This window comes from Herpailurus yagouaroundi, unplaced genomic scaffold (assembly GCF_014898765.1).
Source record: "Herpailurus yagouaroundi ecotype Mexico unplaced genomic scaffold, PumYag 196, whole genome shotgun sequence".
Classification (NCBI taxonomy): domain Eukaryota; kingdom Metazoa; phylum Chordata; class Mammalia; order Carnivora; family Felidae; genus Herpailurus; species Herpailurus yagouaroundi.
The window spans coordinates 8857092-8864026 of NW_024412427.1; positions in this window are offsets into that span (position 1 = coordinate 8857092).

Genomic DNA, 6935 nt, shown 5'->3' on the forward strand with positions numbered 1-6935 from the left:
GCTTACAGTGTAGGGGTTAATGTCTGACACCCCCACTAATCACACAGAGAAATGTATATGAATCAGGAGGTCTGTTGGGAGGAAAGGGAAACCACGAGAGAATAAATGACATGGGAGATACAATCAAGACAGGGTGATCAGGGAAGGCCTCTCTGGGGAGGTAAAATTTAAGCTAAGAAATGAGGAATGCGTAGGAATTTTCCAGGCAAAGAGAGGAAGGAAAGAGCATGGCAGGAGGTTGAAAGGCTGTGGGAAAGACTTGGAGCATAAGAAGGGGGAGAAGCTGAGCCTGAAGGGTACAGATATATAGGACAAGACTTGGTATTTGCCCTTAAAGGGACTCACTGCGGGATGTGGATGAGGAGGGTCATAGGAGACGGAGATGTTTTATGTGTTGAAATGTATTCCCTACCCCACACCCCACCCAAAAAAATCTATGTTGGAGTCCCAACCCCCAGTACCTCGAATGTAATCATACATGGAGGTAGGGTCTTGACAGAGGTAATCAAGTTAAAATAGGTGATTAAGATGGGCGCTAATCCAATATGACTGGTGTCCTTACTCAAGGGGGAAATTTGGACACAGATGCACACACAGGGAGCATGCCATGTGAAGATGAAGGAAGATCAAGGATGATGCTTCGGGGCAGCTGGGTGGCTCAGTCGGTTAAGCGTCTGACTTCAGCTCAGGTCATGATCTCGCGGTTTGTGAGTTTGAGTCCTGCGTCGGGCTCTCTGCTGACAGCTCAGAGCCTGGAGCCTGCTTTGGATTCTGTGTCTCTCTCTCTCTCTCTGCCCCACCCCTGCTTGCCCTCTGTCTCTCTTTCAAAAATAAATAAACATTAAAAAAATAAAAATAAATAAAAAGGATGATGCTTCTGCGAGCCAAGAAGTGACAAAGATTGCCAGCAAACCACTGGGAGCCAGGGGAAAGCAATGGAACAGATTCTTCCTCCCAGCCCTCAGCTTTGATCTCAGATTCCTAGACTCCAGAGCTGTGAGAAAATAAATATTTGTTGTTTAAGCCACCCAGTTTGTGGTACTTTTTTCGGGCAGCCCTAGCAGACTAATATGGATGTGCAGGTGCTTTGAGACCTGCCACTCCATCTCCAAATGTAAAAGATATCCAATGTGGCTGCTGTAGGCATAGCTACTGTTGCACTCTCTGGAAGCTCCTGGAAAAGGCTCCGGCTGAGTCTTGCTCATCCCTGTGCCCTGCATGGCTCCATCAGCACCGCAGCACGGTGAAGAACTCTGTGCCATGCTTGCTCCTATCCATAATACCTAGGCAAGGCACACTGCTCGCACCGTGAAAGAAAAAGTTGAAAAAGATATGGTTTCTGCTCTGAAAACAATTTCTAAACTAGATGAACACATGACAGTATAAACTGGTTTATAATTACCTTTATTCCATCCATGTTCACTAAGTGCCAAGCACTTTCCATATATCAATATTCTCCTGCCAGCAAGCCTTATAAGGCAGCTGTAATTATTCTCGGTTGCAAGACACCTAGGGATGGAGAAGTTAAGCAACTTCCCAAGGTCCCACAGAGACTCTGTGCATAACCAATGCACACCCGGCCAACCTGTGCAAGCCAGATAGGTGCTCCAGGAAGAAAGGAAGGATCCACAGGGACTGAGGTATCTGAGAAGGCTTCGTGAAGGAAGCAGCTCAATGTGGGTCCCAGATAATGGGTTGGATTGAATATGGGAAAAGGAAAGTCGAGGTGCCAGATTTACTTTTGCTACTTCTGAGCCTTCGTTTTGTTGGTCTCTTTGCCTGGAATGCTCTCCTCTCTTGGCTTTTCACAAGACAGGCTCTTTTTCATCCCTTAGGGCTCAGCCCAAATACAACATTTTCCGAAAAGGCTTCCCTGACCACCCATTCTAGCTGGTGGTCGTTTTAAAACATGGCTCCAGCAGGGCGCCTGGGTGGCGCAGTCGGTTGAGCATCCGACTCCAGCCAGGTCACGATCTCGCGGTCCGTGGGTTCGAGCCCCGCGTCGGGCTCTGGGCTGATGGCTCGGAGCCTGGAGCCTGTTTCCGATTCTGTGTCTCCCTCTCTCTCTGCCCCTCCCCCGTTCGTGCTCTGTCTCTCTCTGTCCCAAAAATAAATAAAAACGTTGAAAAAAAAGAAAAAAAAATTTAAAACATGGCTCCAGCGTATTACCACAGGCTCTTCTGGCCCGTAACTGCTTCGACCAGTAGCATACTCTGGAAGAGACTGTGTCAGCCTCAGGCATGGCACTCACCTGGCCTGGGAGTCAGCCATGTAAGAAGCGTGACTAGCCTGAGGTCAGTGAGCTGTGAGAAGTTCAAGCCACATGGGAGGAAGAGATTCCGAGGAGCATCAGACACCAGGTCAGGGAGTCAAGAGCCATCTTGGAGAGGTGAAGAGATGGATAGATATGAGATAAAGGGAAGATGGTAGAATGTTAAGTGTACGACCCAGGTGGTAAGTATAATGTTGCCTGTACAATCCTTTTGATTTCTTTATATGTCTGAATGTTTCACTACAAAGTTTGGGGCAAAGAGAAGCCATCTTGGAGGTGGATTCTCCAGCCCCAGATACCTCAGCTGATACCACATGGAGCAGAGATGAAGCTCCCAGTCCAGCCTTTTCCAAATTCCTGACCCGCATTATCATGAACTAAACAAATGAGTACTTTAAGCCACTAATTTTGGAGTTACAGAAAACAGAAACTAAGTAGACTTCTCTTACTCTCCATCACAGCTCCCTGCCCCTTTCCTTTATAGCATTACCACAGTTTGAGATAGTCTTGTTTCCTTGATTATTCATCATCAGCCTCTCCCCCACTAGAGTGTAACTTCTGTTTCCTCTGCTCACTCCTTCTGCCAGCACCTAGCACATTGCCTGGTGCGTGGAGGTACAAGTGAATGTTTGTTGAGTGACTAACTGTGCCCGGGAGATGGAACCCTTCTGTAGAGTAATGGGGGAGAATATAGAGTTCGTGGATGGGGGAAAAGCTGGAATTTGTCAGTTGGGCTGCCCAACCCCCATGTGTACAAATCTCAAGAAGCAGAAGGAGGCAGCCCCCTCTCCCACTACGGCAGATGCATGGGGTAAAGACACCCTTACCTCAATTCCTGTTAGAGCATGGATGCTGGATGTACTCATGATGTGTCAGAGTCCCCCATCCCAGACCAAGTCCGGAGGCAGAAATTCCAGCTGTAAAGGTCAGCCAGAGACAGAGGCGAGTCCAGAGTTGGGGGCCTTGTTTGGAGCAGGTGGCTCCAGGGGCAGGATCTTAGCCACTTGGCTTTGGGTGGTTCCTGCCCGAGCCCAGTTCTGCAGTGTCCCATCACCTCCTTCTGTCTTAGGTTCAGCTCAGGTGTGAAACCAAGAATGCTGAGTGTGGCATATCCTGATAAATCTAGGACACAGGGCTGAAACAGGTGATCTGGACATCTTCCACGTGCCAGAGAGGCCAGGGACATTTTCCCCTCTGAGGCAGCAAAGCCCAAACATGGAGACTCGTCACATCCTGGTCTCTTGCTCTGGGCCTCCAGGAGCCTCATAGCAGTAACCAACTTTGATTGACAAGGCCTGTTCTCTTGCTTTCTGCCACGTATGAAATGGACTCAGGGCTGGATTCCACGCTCAGAAGTCTATAAACACAAGGTACCCAAGTCCTATTCCTGTGCTCTAGGATCTTCCAGGAGCAGAGCTGCTATAAGGAGGGGAGGTTCACATGCCAGCGTGGAGCTCATGAGATTGGTCAGCAAAGAGAATTTCCATCAGGAGAGAGATTACATGTCAACACCAGCCTGCCCTTCCCAGGAAAATCCAAACACTCCAACTTGTTCTTGAGACCCAGGATCTCCCACAGTCCTGAGACCTGAAAAGCTTTATTCAGCAGACATTCTTTGAGTGCCAACCGTATGTCAGGTAACCACTGGGGACAAGATCTTGGGCTCTGGTGGGGGAGAGACATAGAAACAAACTAATACAATAGGATATTTTGAGTTCTCCAAAAGAAGTGTGTGCAAAGGGACATAAGAACCCAGGAGAAGCCTCGGATTTCTGCCTTTGGCAATCATGGAAGGCGTCCCAGAATAGGTGATATTCACTCTCCAGAAGGAGATTACAGCAGAAGCAAAGGACCAGGCCAGGGCTCGCACCTCTAGCTCCCCCCTCAGGGAGCGAGTCCAGAACTTTCTTTCTCTGAAATGCTTCAGTCATAGGAGCAGCACAGACGTCACACGCACCTAGCATCTGGGTGATATTAATTACCGCCATGTTTATTAAGTGCCCCATTAAACTTGAGTCTCACCAACAGCATGGTTGGCTCCCTGGGCTAAATCCATGCTAAATATTCAATTACACACAGCACAAGCAGAATCGTATTTGGCAGGGATTAGTTCACTTGTCCTGAGAAGGCACTTTTCCAGCTGAATAATAATGGTGTCTTTTAATTGTGTGGTATCCTCCTCTTGAGGGACTTTAAGCCAGAACATCTCCTCAGAGGGAGACAGAACCCAGGTGTCATCATCTCCATTTTGTACTTGGATGAACTCGGTAAAGAGATCTGGCGCTCGCCACATAAAGCTCCAATCTTTCTTCTCTTTCGGGGCCCGGCTCAAATGACCTCTTCTCTGAAGGTTTTTCAGCTCCCTCATCAGAATTTCTCTGAAGTACACGACACTGAAAGAAGCTGAGAGCATCGGCAGAGCCTTCACTGTGTCCAGGGCCCTGTGATGGATGCTTGGCCTGCATTCACTCACTTGGTCGTCCCCTCCCCCCACCAACCCTGAGAGAGTGCTTCCATTGCATAGCGGAGGAAACTGAGACATAAAGAAGTTGAGAGATGGGTCTTGGATTGCGCAACTAATAAGTGTCAGAAGTCAGGATTCAAACCCAGGCCTCTAAGTCCATTGTCTTAACCACACACAATCCTGGCCCACTTGTCCTTTCATTCAACAAGTATTTATTGAGCGCCTACTGTATACCCAGTCTGGCTAGGAGTATAGTACTTGCTAGGGATGCAGTGGTGAGGAAAATATCATCGTATCCTAACAAAGATTATTGTCTAGAAGGGAAGACAGATTTAAAATCCTTCCACAAACAATTATTTAATTAGACACATCGATCATCAGCCAGTGTTAACAGAATGTAACTCAACTGGGTAAGACACTTAGCAGGGTGAAAAAAGAAATCAGGTGCCTGGATGGTTCCTTGTTTTCTATAATTCAGGGGTCAGTCAATTCTTCCTTTCTTCTTAGACTCTGTGGCTGAGCAATGCCTACCGATTCCCACATTTGCTTTGGGAATATCCACAAATCAGTTCCCTCTCTAAATCACAGTTTTCCCAGCTATAAAATGGGAATGGAAATAACAAAAGACTGGAAGCAACCCAAATACCCATCAACAGGGACTGTTTACATAAATGATGGTACATTTACACCATGGAATATGCAGCTATTAAAAAGCATGAGACAACCCGAAATGCTAGAGAAGGATTGCTGAGACATCATTGAGTGAAAGAACAAGGTCAAGGATGGTGGGTATGGAATGTTCCCAGCTGCTTACATAACAAAGGAGAAAGGAGATAAAGGAACATGCTTATCTATGCATGGGCTATCCCAGGAAAGATGCACAAGAAACAGGTAATAGGACATGCCCCCCCCCCTTCCCAGAGGGGACCTGGACACCAGGGGTTATGGGGAGACTTGCTCTTTTTTTTTTTAATTTGAGAGAGAGAGAGCACACTCGAGCGGGAGAGAGGGGCAGAGGGGGAGAGAGAATCTTAACTGGGCTCCATGAACCTGGGATCATGACCCAAGCCGAAATCAAAAGTTGGACGCTCAAGCAACTGAGCCACCCAGACGCCCTGAGACTTCCTCTTACTGTGTACCATTTTGTACCTTTTGGATCTTGCACTCTGTGCGTGTAATGTCTTGAAAGATAAACTAATCGATTCTTTAAAATTTTGTATACAACATTTTCATGGGAATACAAATGCAGTCAGGTAGGGCTGCTCACATTCACCCACCTTACAGAGTTATTGTTAGTTTCAAAGGAGAGGTCAGCTTTGGCAACCCTTGGAAAACAGAAAACAATTAGAACACATGTTGCTCCTAATGAGACGAGGTAGGAATAAGGGCCAAACAGAGAAGAAAGGAGCAGAAAGAAGGAGGAAAAGCAGAGAGAAACAAAGAGGCCGTGCATAAAGAGATTGACCCCAGCAGAGAGAAAAATCACAGTTACTTTAGTGCCACTGAGACCCCAAGGCTGTGTGCTACCTGCTTCTTTCTAGCCAGCTTTCAGGTTGCCATGGTAATGTAATAGCCTGTGAAAAGCTTATTTATGAGTCTGAAAACATTTAAAAAAAAAAAAAGCCAACAACAGCAAGCTGCAGATAGGCAGCAATGAGCAGAGAAGGAGCCTGTGTGAAAGGAAGCATCAGGGTGACCTTCCTGGGGCTTGAGATCCCCCCTTAAAAATTGTCCGAGAGGGGCGCCTGGGTGGCTCAGTCGGTTAAGTGTCCGACTTCAGCTCAGGTCACGATCTCACGGTCCGTGAGTTCGAGCCCCGCGTCGGGCTCTGGGCTGATGGCTCAGAGCCTGGAGCCTGCTTCCGATTCTGTGTCTCCCTCTCTCTCTGCCCCTCCCCCGTTCATGCTCTGTCTCTCTCTGTCTCAAAAATAAAAAATAAAAAAAATTGTCCAGAGCAGAGGGTTGCAAACTGGAGCACATATCCAAATCACCTGGAAGGCTAGTTAAAACGCAGACTGCTATGTTTTAACCAACCCCAGAGATTGGTTGGAGGTCTGGAGTGGGGCACTTCTTTTTTTTTTTTTTTTTTTTAATTTTTTTAATGTGTATTTATTTTTTGAGAGAGACAGACAGACAGAGCACGGGTGGGGGAGGGGCAGAGAGAGAGGGAGACGCAGAACCCCAAGCGGGCTCCAGGCT